This window comes from Bufo gargarizans, chromosome 4 (genome assembly GCF_014858855.1).
Source record: "Bufo gargarizans isolate SCDJY-AF-19 chromosome 4, ASM1485885v1, whole genome shotgun sequence".
Lineage (NCBI taxonomy): Eukaryota > Metazoa > Chordata > Amphibia > Anura > Bufonidae > Bufo > Bufo gargarizans.
Genome location: NC_058083.1, coordinates 16,644,156 through 16,660,473, shown reverse-complemented (window position 1 = coordinate 16,660,473; position 16,318 = coordinate 16,644,156).

Genomic DNA, 16,318 nt, shown 5'->3' with positions numbered 1-16,318 from the left:
CTCTGTACACTATATAGTTTCTGACAAATGATCAGTGAGCGGCTAATCGATAAGGGTGCCGCGTGTTGGACCCCCACGGATCTGATGTTAAGGACCTCTCCTGAGGATAAATCATCAATATCAGTAGCCCAGACAACTCCTTTAAGGTAATTTGTTAATGTGGACTATAGACTATTCAATGCATGGGGCTATTGTAACGGTCACGTACACACACACACACACAGGGGGGAGGATAGTGACCACTGCGCTCCACCCTCACCCCTGGCCCTGCCTACTTGCCTCACAAGTCCTGATGACAGGGGACAACTGGACAGCAGTCCCTAACTTAGAATGCGTGCGGGAAGGACAGACAAGACAAATAACAGATAGTGAACGGACCGGGTCAAAACCAAGAGGACAATGCAGTACAGAGGGATAAGCAAAAAAAGGTCAGGAGAAGCCGGGGTCATAAATACCAGGAGAGTCGAGAAGTACCAAAGGAGTCCGCAAAGAATAGTCAGGTGGAAGCCGAGGTCAATATACCAGGAAGGATGCGCAGTACAGGAGGAGCAGGCAAAGGATCGTCAGGCAACAGGATCAGGTAAGTACACAGGTATCTAACAACTGCCAGGACCCTAAATTAACAGGCAACCTGTGGCCAGCAGGCTGCCTGTATTTATAGTGGGGAGTGAGGATCATGTGACGTGGCCAGCGTCACATGACCGACAGACCGACCAGTCAAGCACCGAGTGATCAGCTCGGCGCTCAAGGCAGACCTAGGAGCAGGGAGTCTCCCAGCTAGCAAAGCCGCCCTGGGAACGAGGTCAAACACAGATCCTCGCTCCCGAAGCTAAGCAGCAGATCTGCGGCTGATGGGAGACCGAGTGCGCCTTCGGCACCCCGTTACAGCTATACTGTATGTATGTGTATGTGTGTGTGATGAGCAGAGTTTTGGTCTAAGGTTCTGGCAGATTGTGGAGTCTGAAGGATCCCATTGGCTTATACTGGGTACTAAGAGTGTTACCATTGAGGTAACTCTTGTTGTTCTAAATACTCCATTCATTAGGAAGGTTAGCCTATTCGGTCAAGATTTAAGTGCGGAATCCATGTCTACTGAAATATTCCTTAGCGTGTGAAGATAGCCTTAGCACTAGCTGGTAGATTGAAGTAGGTTGAACATATATATGATATAAACCTGGTATAACCACCACCTCTAGAATTTTTTTAAAAAGTCACCTAAAATATAATCCTGAAAGGCTATCTTCACTCAGGTCATATTTACTATGGATATTTGACATTACTATATTACGAATGGTGCCTGTTTGCTATAATTATTTTTTCTTTAAGTAATTATGCATTTTGAAGCCTAATGTCTGCTACATAACACCTCCTTAAGGAGGTGTACATCTTCATGTACATCTTCCCCATGTTTTTTCAGTTTTGACTCTTCCGTCCCATTTTCACCATGTAAATAAATCCCTCTGGTTGGGTTCCATCCTGTATGTAGCACTTCCTGTTCCTGTATCCAATCAAATCCATGATGCACTTCTCCTTCCTCTGCCACAGCTCCAGCACCGCCCCTAACAACACCCAGCTAGTTTATAGCCCCTCCCACCCAGCTAGTAACATAGACACTCCCCTAACAACACCCAGCTAGTTTATAGCTCCTCCCACCCAGCGAGTTACATACACACTCCTCTATCAATACCCCGCCCATGGACATAATATCACAGTAAATAAGAAAGAGCTGAATGGACCTGATCATGTGACCACAACCCAGAACTGGAGATAGGAGCAATAAAGGTAAAATAAATACATTTCAAGGGTAATTACTAGTGTTGGGCGCGAATATTCAAATAGCGAATAATAATCGCGAATATCGGCACTTCAAGAATTCACAAATATTTAGAATATTTAGAATATAGAGATATATATTCATAATTTCGAATATTCTAGATTTTTTTTCATCAGTAACCTCCCTTCTTGCTTGTGGGCCAATGAGAAGGCTGCAATGTCTTTGTCTCAGCTTAGCTACATACCTAGCAACCAATAGGAAAGTTGCCTACCCCTTACTATATAGGAACCTCCCCAGCAGCCCTTGCATGCAGTATTTTGCAGATCTGAGAGAGAGAGCAGTGTTATTGCTGTGCTCTCTGCTTTCCTGTGTCATTACATTAGATAGTTAGTTAGCTTATATATAATACAGATAATACAGTGGGAGATAGTCAGTGTAGGTCAGATAGTGATATCGTTCTGCTGTCCATACATACATGCCACATACATAGTGCTGTGATGTCACAAGTTCACAACAATAGATAGTGCATTAATCACTAATAAGTAGTCAGACCTGTTAAAATGTGAAGTTGCATGTATTGCGCCAAAATTCACATTCACATCATTAGTGCCGATTTCGCAATCGCTAATATATTGGAGCGCTCTATCTGCATATAAATCTATTGTAATGTTCTGCCGTGCCAACCATTCTCTCCAGTCTCCGGAAACTTCTAGCAGCTTGAAAAATTTAGCTGTAGTGACCCACGCCTGTATTTCGCGGGCATTACATGAATCTTACATTGCCGATTTTTCGCAATCAAGAAAATAATCCCAAATTTGCGCATATATGACGAATATTCTACCAAATATTCGCAAAATATTGCGAATTCAAATATTGCCCCTGCCACTCATCACTAGTAATTACATTGCATGCATACATTTACTGAAATGCATTCGTGTTACACCATGATGACTGCAGCAGGAACCAATGAGCCACCAAATACACAGCTTTGTCTTGCAGAAAGTAGAAATATCACTATACAGATAGTGCTGTAAGATTTCTTGGAAGAAGGCACCATCAGGTGTTAATATTTTGGAGCTGGAGACAACTGATGGCTTTTCCAGTGTTCTATGATGAACATTTAATCACAAGGCAGCTACTTGAATAGTTCATGATAGGACAATGAAATGTGAACAGCGGCCAGGAATAACGAGAAATAAACAGAATCATGTTAATTACAAAGTGCACTAATCAAAGAGATTGTACAGGCAGAGCTGAAGTGATCCCCACGTCTATGACCTCACCTCTTCTATTCCGTTGTGAAGTGGAGATTTTAGATTTTGGCGCACGCAAGAATTAGTAATAAAAACAGTGATGGGTTCACACAAGGATGTGTCCCCGGAAATGTTTGCTATTAAAATACAGGTAAATTTAGTTCTGTTCTGTCCTTGGTATCAAAATGCCAAATTCTGAGCATGGTATAATGGCAGCAGCTCTGAAAAGCACAGTGTGAATGAGAAATCCCAATTATCTAAACTTAACATGGATAAAACTGAATGTATCATCTTTCCCTTCCCCCCCAACAGACCTATCTATCACAATCAATGGCTGCACACTCTCCCCGGTCCTTGAAGTGACCTTGGATTCTGCCCTGTCCTTCAAACCTCACACTCAAACCCTTTCCACCACCTGTCGCCTCAAACTCAAAAATATCTGTCGCATCCGCACATTCCTAAAACAGGAGTCCACAAAAATGCTTGTACATGCCCGCATCATCTCCCTCCTGCACTACTGTAACATCCTCTTATGTAGCCTTCCATCTAGCACTCTCGCACCCCTCTAATCTATCCTCAACTCTGCTGCCCGACTAATCCACCTCTCACCCTGTTACTCCTCTTCCCTCTGCCAATCCGTTCACTGGCTCCCCATTGCCCAGCTAATTCAGTTTAAAATATTAACAAATACATACAAGGCCGTCCATAAACTGTCCCCTTCCTACATCTCTGAGCTACTTTCCCGATACACCCCCACACGCACTCTCCGATCCTCACAAGACCTCCTTCTCTCCTCTCATCTTATCACCTCTTTCCACAATCGCCTCCAAGATTTCTCCTGTGCATCCCCCATACTCTGGAACTCGCTACCCCAACATATCAGACTCTCACCTACAATAGAATCCTTCAAAAGAAACCTAAAAACCCACCTCTTCAGACAAGCCTACAACCAGTGACCCTGCGGCCTCTATACCGCCACCTTTACCCTCACCTACTGTGTCCTTCTCCCATACCATGTAGATTGTAAGCTCTCACAGGCAGGGCCCTCTCTCCTTCTGTACCAGTTTTTAACCCCTCTTATTCATGCTTATTGCAATTGTCTGTACTATGTATGTATAACCTCTTCATATCTACAGCGCCATGGAATAAATAATAATAATAATCTATAATATACTGTACCACAAGCTCTATGTGAAAATCACTATAGAAGCTTTCGACAACTTTAAACCATATGTTAATTCCTGTTTGTGGGTCCTCAAAGTCTGGGCCGGTACACTGGAGCCCTCTACTCATTAGCAGTGCCCAGCTCTGGCTCATACAGGGTGTTTCTGAGCAATGGGATTCCCTCTTTGTTGCCAGTATGCTGTAATATAGTATCTGAAAAGGGACAGTCTTCATGAGCCCACCCCCTTAAAGAGTCAAAATAGTCATATATTGTTATTTTTGAATATTTATATTTGACATTATGAAGTCCACCCTCCCCTTCCAACTCTAGTCTAAAGGGGTTCTCCAGGATATTGGAATAGGTGACCTCTCCTCATCTCACCGATCTCATATTGATGACCTACCCTGAAGATATCACTATGAAAATCCCAGAGAACTCCCTATATCACAAATAATATTCTATATTTTTTAAACCAGCACTGGATCTGGATAATTTTATAATTGCATGTGCAGTGGTTCTTAAAGGTTTGTGAATCTTTCAGAATTTTATATATTTCTGCATAAATTAAACCTAAAACTACATCAGATTTTCAAACAAGTCCTAAAAGTAGATAAAGATAACCAAATTAACCAAATAAGTCAATAATATTAGACTTGGTCATTAATTTATTGAGAAACATGGTCCAATATCACATGTACATGAGTGGAAAGAGGATGTGGACCTTTGCTTTCAGTACGTGGTGTTACCCCCTTGTACAGCAATAACTGCAATACTTTTTTAATACTTTGATACCTGGTTTGATTTGATACTAGGATTACCCCCTTTTTGATACTCAGCTGCAGTATTGCGCAGCTTAGTATCAGTTCCCTTCAGAGCACATGGCTTGTGCATAGCGCAGCGCACGCCATGTTTTCATCAGACACCACACTTGCAGCGAGGCCCCATGGGAGCTGATGTAGAAAATGGGAGTGGTAGTGGCCCTGATGTAGTGTAGTAGTGTCATGGAGTACTACTCAGGCTGTCGTTCCCTGGGATCCGTTGCAGTGAAAGTTATAGCACTGAAGAATGAGGCCACAGTTAAATGTAACAATGTCTTTTTTTTTTACTAAGTGCAACGTAGAACTTGAAATACATACAGAAGCAGCAGACTTTAGTGCAATTCGTTTCTGGCACCAGAAAGGATATGGAGGTAGGTTGGTTGGTGGTGGCAATTTATGTGATATTGGACAAGTATAAGGTCTGATTTGCCAAATTTCTTAAAAAGTTCGGTTCGGACCTAAATCGATCCGGCCCAAATCAAAGTGGCTCCAATTGCCCAGGAAATTGATGTATAACATGCTTGTCTCCTAAAACTCAGAATTTTTACGAAAACGTGTTATCTCTTTTTGTTCATTTTTTTTAAATGCTTTTTTGCTTTTTTTTCTCCCCCCTCCCTAAGCTCTTGTATGCAATGACAACAACAGTAAGTCATGTCTGAGTGACACTGACATACATAGCTATGGGTAAATGCACGTTTGATGGCAATAACATACAGCGTACTTAAAAACACACCGCACCGTGGCATGTGTTATGCTTTTTCACAATTCAAAGCTTCCAAAAATTGTCCTTTATCGAAGAGCAGATGGTTTTTAAATATACACTGTGTAATGAGATAAAAACAAAAACAGTGACTTGGGCGGCCAGGTTTCCAAAAATGATGCCTTGACATCAGAATGACTGCTCATATGACACACAATGACACACACAACTGGCTTGTGAATGAGCCTATAAAAATTCTCCTTTTAATTGGGAGCATCAGAAGTGCAGTGTGGATGTGGAAAGGGTAGGGTCTTAGTGGCACGAGGCTGCAATGGTACCGGCAGCAGAAGCAGCATAGCATGGAATACACAAGGCTGTCTATGAGTAATAGTAGTAATAGTGGTAGTGGTAGTAGTAGTGGCAGATGCGTAGCATTAATAGTGGTGGCAGTAGGGGATTAACAGCGAGGATTGTCCTGATGGTATGATGTAGGCAGCAGCAGCATCTGTACAGAATAATTGCAGTGGCCAGGTTTGGGGTGTCCCCAATGCTACGCTGTGTCCCCCAGACACTGTCGAGGTGTCACCACATGTTGCTGCTCTCTGGAAAGGATGGTAAGGCATTGTTCACCCCAATAGGAAATAAGTCCAGAGAGACAGGGTCTGCATTTAACCAGTGTGCTTCTTTACTGGAGAAATTCAGATGCAAAACAATACAGCCAAGGCATTGGGCTGGCTTCTCCAGTCTCCTCTCTGGCAGAAGAAGGGTTTGATACTGAGGAAAGGCCTGAGCTAGCTGTCCCTCTCCCTCAGAAGGCTGGTACGCCGATCAAAGATTAGATGCCCATGGTCTGTAGCTCAGTAGTCTGGGGGGCTCCTTGGTTACAGGGGCAGTGACCCATGGTCAGTGGCTCAATGTTCCTATCTCAACATCTTCTTCTGGTCACTCATGTAGTCTGGCAAATCCTCCCCCTCAAAGCACTGGTCCCTAACACTAGGGGCTCTGACTCCTCTCCTTATATACCATTTCTTGCTAAAATAGGACCTTCTAGTGGGAGGGGTGGAGTGGAGAAACTCAGCACAAACAGTTAAAATGTTACACTTTTCATCTCTCATAGACTTAGGGTACTTTCATACTTGCGGCAGAGGATTCCAGCAGGCAGTTCCGTTGTAAAACGCATGTAAACTGATGGCATTTGTCAGACGGATCCGGATGCGGATCCGTCTGACAAATATATTGAAATGCCAGAACCGTCTCTCCGGTAAAAAACTGAAAAACGGATCCAGTATAAATACTTTCTGCATTTTTTTTCGGTCTGCGCATTCGCAGACCAGAAAGCCGGATCCGTTTTGCCAGGACACTTAATGCCAGATCCGGCACTAATACACTTCAATGTAAACTAATGCCGGATCCGGCATTCCAGCATGTGCTCAGTCTTTTTGGGTGGAGATAAAACCGCAGCATGCTGCAGCATTTTCTCCGTCCTGAAATGGCAAAAAGACTGAACTGAAGACATCCTGATGCAACGGATTTCTTTCCATTCAGAATGCATTAGGATAAAACTGATCATTTATTTTCCGGTATTGAGCCCTCTAGGACGGAACTCAATGCCGGAAAAGAATAACGCTAGTGTGAAAGTACCCTTGCATTAAAGCTTCAATGAAATTGAATGGCAATGACACAGCAGTTTTTCCAGACAAAAACTGGTTTTCAGACATAACAACAGAGCTAAACCAGACATCTAAAAGGTCAGTCTGTCTGGTTTTAGTGGTAAACAAGTCTGGCCTTTTACCTCCAAAACATGCTCTTCTTTAAACCTTATGGTAGCTGTGGAAAATTACCAGCTTTTCATTATTAGGTAGAAAGTCTCAAAAGTCTCTCAGTATTCATTAACCCTTTCCACAGAGCCTTGCAAATACAGTGCAAATGAACAGGATATAAATCACAACATATAAAGTGCAGTCACACAATACTAAACAGTATTTATGGTCAGGGCTAGAAAAGACGTCGGCGTACGCAGAGAATCCTGCCCTGAACAAAGTGGCTGAATTGTGCAGGGAGCCACGGGTGCGGGTACACCAAGAAAAAGGGGGCAAAAACAACAGTTAGGTACAACACTTTATTATAATAATTATAAAGCCAAGGAACGAAAGGCACGAGATATCTCTACTTGAGGATTGGGAATATATCTGGTGAAACAGGAGGACCGCCATCGCCCCATGGACCGAATGACATGAGCTGGCACCTGGTGCCGAGATGCTGCTGAGGCCGCCCCTATGCGGAAAGAATGGCCCGAAATTACTTTGGGGTCATAACCTAGACCCTGGGCAAGGGCACGGATATAGGAAATGAACTGAGGTGTTGAGAGGTTTGCCTGCGTGTGGCAGGAGCGGGCTGTCTGGCGGTGAGTCTGAGGGTATAATGACCAATGCCCCATGACAATTGTTGCTTCAAAGGATGGCCTTGACGATTTGGGCCGGCTAGAACTTCCCCGGGCCTAAGGAACCCATAAAAACTGAGATACATGGCCGCTTTCAGGATCAGGCTAGTGGAGGGCCCAAAAGGATTACCATCCAACGACAAGGAGAGATCCCTAAACAACTCGCTAGACACTGGTTGCCTGCGGCTCTGTCATGGAACCATGAACCAGACGTACAACAAGAGATAAGTGGAAAATAAGAAGGCTTTATTGAAAAGCAAGCCGTAAGCAAAAGTCCAAACGGATGGCTAAACCGAAGCAGGGTCTTGCGTAGACAGAGGTCAGGAACCAGAAGGGTAGTCAGACGAAGCCTGGATCAGGAACCAGCAGGGTAGTCAGACGAAGCCAGGAGCAGGAACCAACGGGGTAGTCAGACGAAGCCAGGATCAGGAACCAACGGGGTAGTCAGACGAGGCCAGGATCAGGAACCAGAAGCAGCAGCAGTCTTAGAAGCATGTGAACACAGGAGGACCAAGCAAGGAACTGAAGCCACAGACCTCCTATATATATGAGCTAGGCATCCAGCTCCTCCCAGTGGGAAGGAGAAGCCGCAGGGTGGGAGGCTACAAGAACCCCAGAAACCAAGATGGCCGCCAGCACATGTCAAACGAAGGAGAACAGTAAGAAGGTAAGACCATGACAGGCTCATGGACCCCTTACCCTCAATTTGAATACCCCGGAGGGTGGCTTTAATAGCCTGAACGGAGAAAATGGACCTGCGGTGAGGATTAGTCAGCATAAAGTGATGTTGTAGTCCGACTAAATAAAGTTTGATGGTATTATGCGACAGAGATAGTTGTGAGTGACAATAAGCTAAGAAAGCCATGATATAGGAGGTTTCGGAATGATGACCCCTCGGATGAATCTTGGAGAATTTATCAAAAGCTCTCAAGCCAGCCTGATAATTCCTTGCCGTATTGCGTGACAGAGATTTTCTAACCAGACCCTTGGCCTCGTCTATGAGGGAATCTAGTCCAGAATGAGTGTGCTGAACCGAGGCACGGGCGTGCCTGACTGATTCGCGTCGGGCATCTCCTGAAAAAAAAACGGAAAGGTAAAATGGGAAAGAGCATCCGCGGCCCTATTCTGCTCGCCTGAAATGTGGACACATCGCATATGAAAATTGTGGCGGAGGGACAACCAAACTAGTTTGCGCAACAAGGCCATGATCTTGAAGGACTGGGCCCTGCCTTTGTTAACAATGTCCACCAAGGTCTACCACAGAAGCGTTAGACCAATGGTGACCCCAAACCTGAGCTGCCGCCACGACGGGATATAGTTCCAGAAGGGGAGAGGATTTGAGTGCTGCTGAGTCTGAGGCTAATTCCGGCGGCCATCCGGCAGCCAGCCAGTGAGACCTAAAAATGGCGGCGAACCCGGAGGAACCTGCGGCGTCAGAAAATACAATGGGAGAAGAAGAGTCCCACTGTGGAACGAACAAAGAAATGCCATTCCAGTCGGAGAGAAAACTGTTCCACATGACAGGTCGGGGTGGTCCCGCAGAAGTGCAGCCGGTAATTCCAAATTGATGTCGGCTAGTCAGGAATCCTTGGCTGTCTTCCTGGGACAGGAGGGACGGGGGTGGGCCCGAAAACCAGAGAACAGATATGAAGTGCTCGGCAAGCATTGAAGGCACAGCCCTTAGCATTGAAATTATTGCATACCTGGCTACTACCGAGGTACACAATTGGCCTGCCCAGCTTATCTAAGGAAGATGAAGACCTGGAGGACCCGGAAGGACCTGGCGTGGGCACTGACTGCGGGGCCTGCACCGGATTAGGGCACCACTCAGTGGAATGGAAAATGGACTGGCAAATGGCACAAATAGGGGCCTTAGACCTGCAAAGTGTCGGCAAAACAGCTCCATATCCAAGTCTGCCCAGTTTGACACAAACTGAAACTGGTTCAGGGCAGCAGCGGCTTTGGCAGAAAATGAACGATGATAGTCATAGAAAGCCGAGCCGCCGTACTTGTGCCCCAAATCCGTAATCCGGTACAAATAAGTGTCCAACTCTTCCCTACGACTAAGTTGAGCGGAGCACACCACGTCTCTGTAGAGGCTGAAGGCCAGAACAAACTCGGAAATAGATAATTTCCTGTTTAGCCGAGCATCCTTAGCATTCAAAACCACAGAAACCTCTCCGCAGTTGATGACCCGATTCTCAGAAATATCCTGGGAGGCAATAAGAATAGACGCCAGATTCACGTCCTTGCCTGCCAGGATATCCTTTTTGATATGCTCCGGGACAAAATGAGAAGGATTTGAGGAGTGGCAGAAGGCCTACCTGCAACGTCCTGAGGAATGGCAGGGGTGACTGCCGAACCCGGATATTGCGGCGAGGCTGCTGGCCTGGTTTCCAAGACTGCTACCCTAGCCTGAATGTCCGTGACTGAGCTAGCGAGACCACCGATGGAAGACTGGATCTGAGCTAGCGCCAGCTGTATTGAATCGAGATTGGACTGCTCAGCTGTCGGACCCGGGGCCGCCATCAGCAGACGATATAATTCAGCCTTGCGGGTGGACGCGGGATGCCGAATCCCCCTGCGATTAAGCTCGGCAATCAGTTTTGGCACCGTCCAATTTCTCAAGGATGTGCTGCTGTTGTGTCCTGAGATGGAAGTTCCTGGGATGGAGATGTTGTCATCCATATCGGACATGTGGGACATGCTTGACCTGAGAAAAAAAGGTGAATTATGGCCACCTAGAGTATTGGAAAAAGAAGCACAGACAGATGCGGAGAGAGCGGGGGGAGAATGTGAGAGACTGGAGGAGTGTGAAAGTGACCATCGGATGAAAAACCTACCTGGCGGGACACAAACTGATTTTCCAATCGTTTATGTTGGAACTAATGAAAAAAATGACCCTGAGTATCAAAACTGGCGGTTGACCCCGCCCCAGCAACCATTTCTAAACCGACTTACCTGGGAGCGCCTCGGAATTGCCTAAATGATATATAGGAGAAGAACAAAAACTACTGCCAAATCTAAAGGAAGGAACAAAACAACATCAGAACTGAAGATAAAATAACCCTGGATAAAACAGAAGACCTGGGCGATCCAGGAACATTGACACCCTGGGCGATCCAGGAGACACTGACACCCTGGGCGATCCAGGAGACACTGACACCCTGGGCGATCCAGGAGACACTGACACCCTGGGCGATCCAGGAACATTGACACCCTGGGCGATCCAGGAGACACTGACACCCTGGGCGATCCAGGAACATTGACACCCTGGGCGATCCAGGAGACACAGACACCCTGGGCGATCCAGGAGACACAGACACCCTGGGCGATCCAGGAGACACTGACACCCTGGGCGATGCAGGAGACACTGACACCCTGGGCGATCCAGGAGACACTGACACCCTGGGCGAACCAGGAGACACTGACACCCTGGGCGATCCAGGAACATTGACACCCTGTGCGATCCAGGAACATTGACACCCTGGGCGATCCAGGAGACACAGACACCCTGGGCGATCCAGGAGACACTGACACCCTGGGCGATCCAGGAGACACTGACACCCTGGGCGAACCAGGAGACATTGACACCCTGGCAGATCCAGGAACATTGACACCCTGGGCGATCCAGGAACATTGACACCTGGGCGATCCAGGAGACACTGACACCCTGGGCGATCCAGGAGACACTGACACCCTGGGCGAACCAGGAACATTGACACCCTGGGCGATCCAGGAACATTTACACCCTGGGTGATCCAGGAGACACTGACACCCTATAATTCAGCCTTGCGGGTGGACGCGGGATGCCGAATCCCCCTGCGATTAAGCTCGGCAATCAGTTTTGGCACCGTCCAATTTCTCAAGGATGTGCTGCTGTTGTGTCCTGAGATGGAAGTTCCTGGGATGGAGATGTTGTCATCCATATCGGACATGTGGGACATGCTTGACCTGAGAAAAAAAGGTGAATTATGGCCACCTAGAGTATTGGAAAAAGAAGCACAGACAGATGCGGAGAGAGCGGGGGGAGAATGTGAGAGACTGGAGGAGTGTGAAAGTGACCATCGGATGAAAAACCTACCTGGCGGGACACAAACTGATTTTCCAATCGTTTATGTTGGAACTAATGAAAAAAATGACCCTGAGTATCAAAACTGGCGGTTGACCCCGCCCCAGCAACCATTTCTAAACCGACTTACCTGGGAGCGCCTCGGAATTGCCTAAATGATATATAGGAGAAGAACAAAAACTACTGCCAAATCTAAAGGAAGGAACAAAACAACATCAGAACTGAAGATAAAATAACCCTGGATAAAACAGAAGACCTGGGCGATCCAGGAACATTGACACCCTGGGCGATCCAGGAGACACTGACACCCTGGGCGATCCAGGAGACACTGACACCCTGGGCGATCCAGGAGACACTGACACCCTGGGCGATCCAGGAACATTGACACCCTGGGCGATCCAGGAGACACTGACACCCTGGGCGATCCAGGAACATTGACACCCTGGGCGATCCAGGAGACACAGACACCCTGGGCGATCCAGGAGACACTGACACCCTGGGCGATGCAGGAGACACTGACACCCTGGGCGATCCAGGAGACACTGACACCCTGGGCGAACCAGGAGACACTGACACCCTGGGCGATCCAGGAACATTGACACCCTGTGCGATCCAGGAACATTGACACCCTGGGCGATCCAGGAGACACAGACACCCTGGGCGATCCAGGAGACACTGACACCCTGGGCGATCCAGGAGACACTGACACCCTGGGCGAACCAGGAGACATTGACACCCTGGCAGATCCAGGAACATTGACACCCTGGGCGATCCAGAAACATTGACACCTGGGCGATCCAGGAGACACTGACACCCTGGGCGATCCAGGAGACACTGACACCCTGGGCGAACCAGGAACATTGACACCCTGGGCGATCCAGGAACATTGACACCCTGGGTGATCCAGGAGACACTGACACCCTGGGCGATCCAGGGGACATTGACAACACAGGAGAACCAGGAGACAGGAGTTGAATGAGACAGAACATGGAGCAACACAAAATCCGCTGTTTTTAAGCAGCAAAGCAAAATCAACCAACTTTACATGTACAGCCAATTCTGGTATTATGATGATATGGCAGAGGAACTGGCAGGCAAAACTGTTGACGTACAGACCGAATGTGTCCATTGGCTATAATGACGCTAATTTTTTCTGGACAGCCTATGTATTGTAGCTCTGTGTTAAACAATTACATACATTAGGGCCAGGTCAACAGGTGCCACCACCTCCCATGTTAAAACAAACCCATTCCGACCCAGCATGTGACAGGCAGATTACTTAACTGTGACGCCGCTCCCCAAACCCCGCCGCCTGTACTTGTGCGAGCGGCTTATGCTGGGGGAGAGCGGCGTCTACACCTTGCACCACCGGGTGCTAGAATCCAGGCCGGGCGTGAGGCTCAGCTAGAGCGGAGCCAGCTGAGCCCCGATTACCTGGCAGGCTGACGTGCGGCAATCCGGACCTCCGTAGCGCGTGTGCGCAGGATACAGGAAGCAAGACTCGGAAGGAAGAGGAAGGAGCGCGATACCGGCAAGTAATGCGTGAGGCTCGGGCGCCTGGCTGACCGTTAGCGGGGGGGGATAAGTAGCCAGACGCCCCTCCCACAAATGCAGGCTGGTAACAGCCTTACCTATATGTTAACCCTTTCAAGTGAAATAAAGTAAAGAGTTGATGACTTTGCATAGGGGAAACAGGGGCAAATGTCCACAAATGTCCAGACTTCAAAGTACTCCTGCTCCAGGGCACTACAAATGATTAAAGGCAGGCAGCATGATTGTAGGAAGGAAGGCAGGCAGACAGCAGTGGCAAGATGGGGTTCCGTCAGCAAGACCAGATCTATTCATCAGCCTTAGGCCTCATGCACACGACAGTATTTTTTCACTGTCCGCAAAACGGGGTTCCGTTGGTCCGTGATCCGTGACCGTTTTTTCGTCCGTGGGTCTTCCTTGTTTTTTGGAGGATCCACGGACATGAAAAATGAAAAAAAAATCTCGTCACTGCCTCAGCATCACATTGCCAGAATTTGCGCCGTGAAGTTGGTGATACATTACTGTTCAATTCAGCGGTTTTCTATCTCACGCTGCTTCCGTCTCCGGATCCTCCCACTTTTTCGGGGTCCTCTGGATCATCCAGGGTTTCCGTGCCTTGTGGTTCACCCAGGGTGTCACGTCACTGGACCGCCCAGGTTGTCAGTTGTCCCTGGATCGCCCAGGTCGTCAGTGTTCCTGGATCGCCCAGGTTGTCAGTGTTCCTGGATCGCCCAGGTTGTCAGTGTTCCTGGATCGCCCAGGTTGTCAATGTTCCTGGATCGCCCAGGTTGTCAATGTTCCTGGATCGCCCAGGTTGTCAATGTTCCTGGATCGCCAAGGTTGTCAATGTTCCTGGATCGCCCAGGTTGTCAATGTTCCTGGATCGCCCAGGTTGTCAATGTTCCTGGATCGCCCAGGTTGTCAATGTTCCTGGATCGCCCAGGTTGTCAATGTTCCTGGATCGCCCAGGTTGTCAATGTTCCTGGATCGCCCAGGTTGTCAATGTTCCTGGATCGCCCAGGTTGTCATATGTTCCTGGATCGCCCAGGTTGTCAATGTTCCTGGACCGCCCAGGTTGTCAATGTTCCTGGACCGCCCAGGTTGTCAATGTTCCTGGATCGCCCAGGTTGTCAATGTTCCTGGATCGCCCAGGTTGTCAATGTTCCTGGATCGCCCAGGTTGTCAATGTTCCTGGATCGCCCAGGTTGTCAGTGTTCCTGGATCGCCCAGGTTCTGTCTTTGTTTTCTAAGGATTTTTACATTTGTTCTGATATCGGTTGTTCCTTCCTTTAGATTGGGCAGTTGTTATTTTTCCTTCCTCTCCTTCGTGTCATCTAGGAATTCGAGGCAATTTCAGGTAAGTCGGCTCAGAGACGGTCACTGGGGCGGGGTTAACCATCAGTTCGATACTCAAGTCCGTTCTTTTTCATTAGTTCCATTTAAACGATTTGAGGTTTTTTTTTGGAGCCGTGTTTCCAAATCCGTCTGTATCCCGTCAGGTAGGTTCTTACGTTGGTCACTTTTTACACACTTTCAGTCTCACACTTTCTCTCGACCGCTCTCTCCGCATCGTCTGTGCTTCTTTCCGTTTTCAGGTAGGCATAAGTTCGCCTTTTTTTCTCAGGTCAACATGTCTCACATGTCCGATATGGATGACAACCTCTCCTTGCCAGGATCGGCCATCTCGGGGCATAATACTCCTGACTAGCCGACCTCAACTTGGAGTTACTGGCTGCACTCCTGCAGGGCCATCCAGATCGTCCCTTTGTTGCCTTCTTATTGGATGGGTGCAGAGAGGGGTTTCACACCGGCATTGTCACGCGCCCCCAGGGCTGCTGGATGGGCCCCAATCTGCTATCCGCCTCCAGTGACCCTGAGGCGGTGACCACCATCATTCAAGCAGAGATCGATAAGGGGTTCGTCATTGGTCCCTTCCTAAAGATTCTGTTCCAGTCGTGGAGCATAAATCCTATCGGCCTTGTCACAAAACTATCCTCCAATAAAAAAACTTCTCATTTACGACCTCTCCGCGCCTCATATGTCCTCCATTCCCAGTCTCAATTCACTCATTCCCTCTGAGGAATATTCCATGCAGTATTCTTCAGTTGACGAGGCCATCCAGTATATTCTTCAAGCAGGTGTCGGGGCTTGGCTGGCCAAGGTAGATATTGCCGATGCTTTCAAGCTGCTCCCAATACACCCGCAGCTTTGGAAGTACTACGGCATTCAGTGGGCAGATAAATTTTACTTTGCCAACCGGCTTACTTTTGGGTCCAAGAGCAGCCCTTGGCTTTTTGAACAACTTGCCAAAGCCCTGCACTGGATTCTCATCCATCACGGTGGCTTATCCATGGTCGTCCACTACTTTGACGACTTCCTTCTCATTGAAAGGCCCAGTCAGGTCCCTTCCATTCCCCATTCACTTCTGGATATTTTTTCCCGTCTCCAGGTTCCCGTCGCCACGGCCAAGACTGAGGGTCCGGCCACCAAGGTCACCTTCCTGGGCATCATTTTAGATACCGTCAAAATGGAGGCTAGCCTCCCCAGCGAGAAGTTGCTCAGGATC